This window comes from Paroedura picta, chromosome 5, assembly GCF_049243985.1.
Source record: "Paroedura picta isolate Pp20150507F chromosome 5, Ppicta_v3.0, whole genome shotgun sequence".
Taxonomy (NCBI): Eukaryota; Metazoa; Chordata; class Lepidosauria; order Squamata; family Gekkonidae; genus Paroedura; species Paroedura picta.
This window is the reverse complement of record NC_135373.1, coordinates 84,719,583-84,728,836: the sequence shown is the minus strand read 5'-3', so window position 1 is coordinate 84,728,836 and position 9,254 is coordinate 84,719,583.

Sequence of the window (9,254 nt, the reverse complement as noted above, 5' to 3'; positions counted from 1 at the left end):
TACTTTGTGCTTTGACTAATAAAGGTAAGCCATCAGCTATATGTTTCACAGATCTATCATAAATATTTTATGCTAAAATCATAGAATCATAGAATCATAGAGTTGGAAGGGGCCATACAGGCCATCTAGTCCAACCCCCTGCTCAACACAGGATCAGCCCTAAGCATCCTAAAGCATCCAAGAAAAGTGTGTATCCAACCTTTGCTTGAAGACTGCCAGTGAGGGGGAGCTCACCAACTCCTTAGGCAGCCTATTCCACTGCTGAACTACTCTGACTGTGAAATTTTTTTTCCTGATATCTAGCCTGTATCGTTGTACTTGAAGTTTAAACCCATTACTGCGTGTCCTCTCCTCTGCAGCCAACAGAAACAGCACCCTGCCCTCCTCCAAGTGACAACCTTTCAAATACTTAAAGAGGGCTATCATGTCCCCTCTCAACCTCCTTTTCTCCAGGCTGAACATTCCCAAGTCCCTCAACCTATCTTCATAGGGCTTGGTCCCTTGGCCCCAGATCATCTTCGTCGCTCTCCTCTGTACCCTTTCAATTTTATCTACGTCCTTCTTGAAGTGAGGCCTCCAGAACTGCACACAGTACTCCAAGTGTGGCCTGACCAGTGCCGTATACAATGGGACTATGACATCTTGTGATTTTGATGTGATGCCCCTGTTGATACAGCCCAAAATGGCATTTGCCTTTTTTACTGCTGCATCACACTGCCTGCTCATGTTTAGTTTACAATCCACAAGTACCCCAAGGTCTCGTTCACACACAGTGTTACCTAGAAGCGTATCCCCCATCCAGTAGGCATGCTTTTCATTTTTCTGACCCAGATGCAGAACTTTACACTTATCTTTATTAAATTGCATCTTGTTCTCATTTGCCCATTTTTCCATTGTGTTCAGATCTCGTTGAACTCTGTCTCTATCTTCCGGAGTATTTGCCAGTCCTCCCAATTTGGTGTCATCTGCAAACTTGATGAGTAGTCCCTCCACCCCCACATCTAGATCATTAATAAATATGTTAAAAAGTACCGGGCCGAGCACCGAGCCCTGAGGTACCCCGCTACTCACCTCTCTCCAGTCTGATGAAACACCATTGACAACAACTCTTTGAGTGCGGTTCTCTAACCAATTCCCTATCCACCTAACGATCTGAAAATCCAGATTGCAGTCCTTCAACTTATCCATCAGAACATCATGGGGAACCTTGTCAAAAGCTTTACTAAAATCCAAGTAAACGACATCAACCGAATTTCCCCGATCCAGCAAACCTGTTACTTGGTCAAAAAAGGAAACCAGGTTGGTCTGGCAGGACCTGTTGGAGACAAATCCATGCTGACTTCCTTGGATCACCAAATTGTCCTCCAGATGTTTGCAGATCGCTCCCTTTAATATCTGCTCCATTATCTTCCCCACAACAGAGGACAGACTTACTGGTCTGTAGTTTCCCAGGTCATCCTTCCTCCCTTTTTTGAAGATCGGAATAATGTTTGCTCTCTTCCAGTCCTTCGGGACATCTCCAGTCCTTAAAGAGGTCCCGAAGATGATGGACAAGGGCTGTGCAAGTTCTCTGGAAAGTTCTTTGAGTACTCTCGGGTGCATTTCATCCGGACCAGGGGATTTGAACTCATCCAGTGCAGCTAAATGCCTCTCGACAACCTCTCTATCCATGTTAACCTGCCACCCCAACACTGTCCTTTGGCTACGGCCATCTCTAGATGTGCCTAAACACTTTGACCTGTGGGAAAAAAACAGATGTAAAATAGGCAATAAGCCTTTCTGCTTTCTCTGTATCTTCCGTTAGAGTTTGTCCATCCGCACCCAACAGTGGGCCTATTGCCTCCTTTACTTTACGTTTGCTCCTCACATAACTGAAAAATCTTTTCTTATTACAATGGGCTTCCCTGGCCAATCTTAGGTCACTCTCAGCTTTGGCCTTTCTTATGATTGATCTACAGTGCCTAGTAACCTGTAGGTACTCTTCTTTAGAGCTCTGTCCTTCCCTCCATTTCCTGAACATTTTCCTTTTCTTGCTTAGTTCCTCTTGAAGTTCTCTGTTCATCCAAATAGGCTTCTTAGAGCTCCTGCAGTGTTTTCATCTTTCTGGGATATATTTACATTTACATTTACAAAAATATTTACATTTATTTTCCTTCTCTCATTAGATTATTGCTGTTCCAGTATAAGCATAGATGTTCTAACAGCTGCTTGCAAATAAAATCCAATCCAGTTAAAACAATATAAACTCAAGCCTCTGTTACCTATTGAATTGAATGCAAGAAACAGAAACAAATTCAAAAATTAATCCAGAAAGATTTTTTAAAAAGACCAAGGTTTTAAATGTTATTCGGAAGCTCATAAGAGAATCACCCAGATGTGCTTCCACAGAGAGATATTCCCCATGGACACAGGCTGAGATTTGGTCACCCTTATAGATATACCATCAGATGAGGACCCTTTCAATACAGCATAATGGATGAGCTGAAAAATATTGGAAGAGGCATCCCATTAAAATTAATTGGGCTTGGAAACAACATGAGAATGAGTATGATATCTGTAGGTAACACCCATCCACAATTGTGTTCCTACATTTCATACCAGTTATAAAATCCAACTATTCTGCAGGCTTACCTTGATGATACAACAGCTTATTGCATTGTGCCAAGTATTTCGCTCCCCGCCACACTGAGACATGACTAAAGGTAAAAGGTAAAGGTATCCCCTGTGCAAGCACCGGGTCATGTCTGACCCTTGGGGTGATGCCCTCTAGCATTTTCATGGCAGACTCAATATGAGGTGGTTTGCCAGTGCCTTCCCCAGTCATTACCATTTACCCCCCAACAAGCTGGGTACTCATTTTACTGACCTCGGAAGGATGGAAGGCTGAGTCAACCTTGAGCTGGCTGCTGGGATCGAACTCCCAACCTCATGGGCAGAGCTTTCAGACTGCATATCTGCTGCCTTACCACTCTGCGCCACAAGAGGCTCTTGACACATGACTAGTATAGCTAAAAACAAGAAGCTGCCACTTGTCTATCACACAGACAATGTGAGTCCAGCACCACCAGGCTGTTAACTTAAATCAGGGGAAAATGTAATCCTGTCCCCAAAGAGACAAACGCTTATTTTGAGATCAACTGAGCTGCTTACCAACTAGAACTTCATCTTATTTGGACTGAGTTTCTGTTTATAACTTATAAGTCTTAATCATTGCCTCCAGACACTTGTTCAGGGACCTCACCAGCTAACTGGAACCTGAGAAAAGAATGGGGATAATTGGTTGTCAAAAGCTCTTCTAAACATTCCCATGTAGTTATTAAATAGCAAAAAGGGAAGGAGTGGATCTCTGGAGTACATGCAAGATACTTTGTATCCTGCAGAACAGTGATGGTCACCAATATAAGTTTTTGTACTTTCTCTGGCAGGTGGGAACCATAAAACTAAATAAACCTCTCCATTTAGACGCCTATGCGTATAATTAAAGATGCATAGTGCTTCTTTTTAATGCCACTCCTTTTGTATTCATGAGCCTTGTAGCCCCGAATTGGGGGGGGGGGGTAGATAGGCATGCTTTGTGTATTAACTGTAGGGGATTTTTTTTTTTTTTTGCTTTTCCTGGTCTATTAAACCAGTACTCATTGCTCCAGGCACTTTGCTTAGAAAAAAAGAAACCTCATCCCTGGAAGAAGGGAGAGGGAGGCAGGGGTGGGCACTGGAGGCATAGATAGTACTACATTGGCTCCGCACAGTTCCTTGGCATGTTATTTGCTGGGTGCTCTCCTCCTGCTCGCGCTCTACATGGCTGGGGGAATCCACTTTATGCGATTACCCAGCTAGTGCTTTAAAATGGAGGATGTTTGCTTCTTGAATGCTGGATGTTGGCGATGTCATGCAAAATGCCTAAAATATGGTGTCTGCGACAGGTAAGTATTTCACTACATTTGTTGGGTGCAGAATTGCCATGAGTAATTGGCATTACTCTGATGCCATTACATCACTTCTGGTCTGACTCAGAAATGACATCCAGAAATGATGTCATCACATCACCAGTGATGCTGTAACATCACTGGCAAGCCCAGCCAACAATGAATATCTTGCTGGTTACCAGGTTCATGCAAAAAAAAAAAATTTTTTTTAGGGTGGAAGCAGGAAGCAGGCAGGAGGATGAAAAGGAAGTTTCATGGACAAGCTGGGAAGGAGACAACCAGTGTGACTACTCAGAGCTGGAGTGGTGAGCTGAAAACAGAAGGGCTAAAGGAGCTGGAACTTCCTTTAGTCTTTACCTGAGGCTTGTGGATCCCCCCTCCCCCCCCCCCAGTACCAACAGAGTGGAAGGAACCAGAGCTTAAAGAGGACAGGCACAGCATGGCATATTTTGTATATATTCATTTGCATTTTCAGACTTGTTTTTACATTCTGATTATTTGCTGCCTTGTGGACCCCAAAATGAGTGACAGATAGCATATAAATAAATAATATTACACATAATATCCCAGCATGTCTATTAAAGAGCCAGTTGTAAATACTTGAAGCTTTGTCTTTTTAATGCCACAAGTACAAACCTTTATCCTTTCCCTTGCAGTGGAAAAGCAGCTGGGGAGAGGGATGGCCAAGAGAGAAAAATAGTCAGCAGTCCCTCCCCACTGTTTCTCAGCTTAAAATTTCAACTTTCACCTAAATTTCTTAAAAGGGAAACTTACAACTGCATATAATGTGCAATTTGATGCACTGACATCTGTCTAATGTAAAAGAGCTTTTCTTGATAGGTTTGATAGGCTTACTATGCAAGCCAGGAGCTATTCAAAGCATCTGGAAAGCAAGTCACATCACATAGTTGGTCTCACACCCAGTTCTCTGCCCAGCTTTGTAAGGAGGAGAGGTAACGAGCAATTTGAATTGAGCCAGAAAGAGAAAAGGTAATTCCAAGTTTTTTGGAGCTGGCTGGCAGGAGCAGCTCTGGGACCTGGTGGCTACTGCCATTGCTGTGGGACCAGAGCTGATTTAGAATTAACACTGCCTGCCTGTAGGCTTTCTCACTTGCTATTGTATCATGAAAATAATCAATTGTAACAAAAATATAATGAGTCTCCAATGTCTTCTTCTCCAAGTGAAAAAATCCCTTTAAACCTGCCCTGGAGCTTCCTGGGAGAATAAGGGAATGCTAACACCATGCTGTTCAGAGATGAATATTTTAAACATGAGCCAATCTGTTGCTGAGGTTGAATTCAATATATTGAGATATAAATCTAATTCACTATTGGCTGGGCCACACTGTCACTCAATTTGTTCTTCATAAAGTTTGGTTTGAGATGTAGTTTCAAGAATATTTTGGGGAGGGCATAAAATTCTCAACACAGATGAAATATCCATTTTTGGGATAGATACTCAAAATTAATTTGCAAAAAGGTGGTGTATGTAGAGTATTTATTGGGTTTGCTCCATAATACCTATGATATTATTAGATTATTATTATATTTCAGTTTTTTGGCCATGCCTCCCTGCATTCAGGCTCAGGGCATCTTACAATAAAATTTAATATAATATTGTAAATCCATTAAAAACATTACAGTTTAAAAATTAGCTGTTGCTAAACCTTTTCCCTAATTCCCCTGGCATTTTATCAGTTTTTCAGACCCGTGTTTTTATCCTGGCCTCAGCCATAGGCCTGGTCAAAGAGCACTGTTTTACAGGTCCTGAGTAACTGTATAAACGCAATTAGGGCCCAGATCACCACCAGTAGCTCATTCTATCAGGCAGGAGCCAGGGCCGAGAAAGCCCTGGTTCTGATCAAGGCCAGTCAGATTTCTTTGGGGCCAGGGATCAACAGCAGATTTGTATTTGCTGATTGTAACATTCTCTGGTGAATGTACTTGGAGAGGCGATCCTGTAGGGATGCAGGACCTAGACTGCATAAGGCCTTAAAAGTTAGTTCCAGCACCTTCAACTTGATTTGGAAATCCACTGGTAATCATTGCAGCTGTTGGAGGACAGTTTGAACATGGATTATCCTTGGGGTCCCTGTTAGGACCCATGCAGCCACATTTTGTACCAGCTGTAATCATAGTCAGGGGTAGGTCTGTATAGAGTGAGTTACAGTAGTCCACTCTAGAGGTGACCTTTACATGGATCACTGATAGACCGTTGGTCTGCCCCAGCATGGCATCTCATATTCTTAATATAAGTTTCCCTTGGATAAAAAACCTGGGACACTGATTTTTTTTATTATATTTTAGTATTTGCAAATATAACAGCAAGTGAGAAGGCATGTAGTTATTTCCCCTCTGAACTTCTTAAAAATGTTATCAACCTCTTAGAACAGTGGGTTCTATTTCTCTAAATGTTCAGGTGCCCATGTCTTGGTCTTCAAATACGCTAGAGCAATCTACAGTGCTAAAGGAGTTGCCATTAAAGTATTAATTATATTGTATTCATACAAACTACATCACTCCTATGTCTCTTAGAAGCATAATTTCCTATATTTGAATTCAGGTAGTATTTTATTACCAGCTACAGACTTGGGAAAGGTTTTGGGGTTTTGTTTCAAATTGGCCATATTGTGTTTTTAAGCTGTAGCACAAGTCCCATATCCATCTTCATTACCATAGTATATCTGAGTGTCTGGTGAATTTAATGTCTTGTCCATCTCATTATACATTACAACAGAAGCCATAGCCCCAGTCCTTAAAGCACTGTGTTACCAAACTTCTAGTCACATGAACTGTGTATCCAGCTATTAAACTGTTGATGCTCGGGCTTCATAAAACTGTCAAAGGACTTACCATTACATAGAAGAGAATGTTTTGGTGGCCCTAGAATTCTGTAACACTGGGAAGTCCAGGCACATGCTAATGATCAATGATGCCCTATGAAAAGTCAGAACACCTATCCCCCCACCTTTGTGACTCATCACTTGTCTGAAGTTAAAGGTATCCCCTGTGCAAGCACCGGGTCATGTCTGACCCTTGGGGTGACGCCCTCCAGCGTTTTCATGGCAGACTCAATACGGGGTGGTTTGCCAGTGCCTTCCCCAGTCATTACCGTTTACCCCCCAGCAAGCTGGGTACTCATTTTACCGACCTCGGAAGGATGGAAGGCTGAGTCAACCTTGAGCTGGCTGCTGGGATTGAACTCCCAGCCTCATGGGCAGACAGCTTCAAACAGCACTTCTGCTGCCTTACCACCCTGCGCCACAAGAGGCTCTGAAGTTAGACATCTCTAAATACACACGTCAGATCAAATGGCAACTCACAACAAATTCCTGTTCCGCTACCCATTTTAGTGCCTTAGTTGCAATTGGTGTGTTATGAGCACAGTACATCCTATGTAGTTCACTCTGTCCATATGGAGTTGATGTTCTGAATACTAACAGCCCCATAAGACGGTGGCAACCACTGAGTTTATGTAACATTTAATTTGGGCCAATGTGACCTCTCAAGGGGCAACAAGATATCAGTTCAGATAATATCTTTATAAATAATAATGGATTATGCTGTAACATGCTCCGCAAGGGTACCTGTTATGTTTTGAGACTTATCGTTATTCATGATCTTTATTCTGAAATAAATATCCTGTTTCTTTTTGAACATACATAATGATGAATCATTTTTCTTCTGGAATTGGAGAGAGTAATGCTTTTGCTTGTACTCAAATCTGCTGATACTATTTTCTAGAACAAAGAATTTCAGATTGCAAACTGCCCTGGTTGACATCATTAATAAAAACAGCTAAACCAAAGCTTTCTTTTACAATAAATCTGTCAAATCCCCAAACTTGAGACTGTGAATGAACTCTGGAGTAGTTCCTATTAGATAAAGGTCACTTAAATGCAACATAATTATGGACTAGCATTTAAGAGCTTCATTACAGCATCGTTAAACAGCATAATGTACATCACTGGCCTAGGTAGCTAGATAGAAAACATTCTTAAAGACCTGCTTAATGGTAGGTCCACTCTCTTTCATTCAGTAACAAATTCTAACCAATCAAGTTGTAAAGTAAGCTTTAACAACCTGTTCCTTAATTAGAGAAGGCTCTAATTAGGAAGGAAGAAAAATCATGAGAATGTCTTGCACTCCTCTCTTTGCTATGGTTTTCTGCCCATTACTGTTGCCATCTTCCTGTGTCAATGGAGACTTATCATTAGTTCCTGACAACTAGACAACAGCTTCTGTTGTCCTTTTGTGTCTATTTGAGTGGAAAACAATTTCTGCTTCATAAGATGGCATTTGCACCATAACAGCTGAAATTAGTATTGCTACCACAAAGATGTCTGACAGTGTGTAACAGTGCTATCACAGCCGTGGTATGGCTCCAGTTCTCATATTTTGTAAGGATGGGATATGTTGCTGAATATTCTGTAAGGAATAAACTGACTCAAACTCCCTCTGTCTAACTTTAGACTGAAGCAGGCAGTTAGGATAACTGTGGTAGATTTCATCCTTAAGCCTTCTTAAAATCCTTACAGGAATGATTACATAAAATATGGGTCTTACAACAATGCTTAGAATTCTCCCATCACTGGCCACTTGCTTACCTTGAACAAAAACAAAGATTTTAAACAGGTCTATAATCATTTATACTCAGCTATGTCTAAAAATATAAGAAAGTATATTTTCTTCCAATGATTTTTTTTTTACTCTACCTGTTATGAAGACATTTGAGGCATGCTAGCAGATTTTATAACACTAATGGTGAGGGCTGAGTATTATATTAAAACCTCAAAGAATCCCATCCACATTCTTGAACAGCAGCCATTAAAAACCCATCCATCACAACTGATGCTTTGGATGTTTCTCCTATGTTTGCATTAGCACTGGAGTCTAACTTGGAACAATTATGAGGCAATTTATTTGCAAAACATTAAGAATATTGGCCACCTCCCCAGCAACTTCACATGTCAGATTTCTGGATCCACTGATGACAAGAAAGGTTTCCAAATCATCTCAGAAACTGAACAAGTTGATCTAACAATATCAACAAGCAAAATCCTCCTGCACCTGGACTTGCTAGTCTTCAGGAGTAGTTTGTTTTCTTCAGCTGAGTGATGAATTTCAAGCAAAAGAAGCTTGTCTTTGTGAAAGAGCAGGAGGTGTTCTCAGGGCTCATTATACACTGTTATCAAGTAATACAAGATCCATTTTCTCAGCTACCATGACTTGCTGGGGATTATGGGATTTGTAGTTTTCTTTGCTCCTCAACTCAGATCAGGAGGACAGAAAAAACTACAAATCCTACAACATAAAATTTTGACTGAA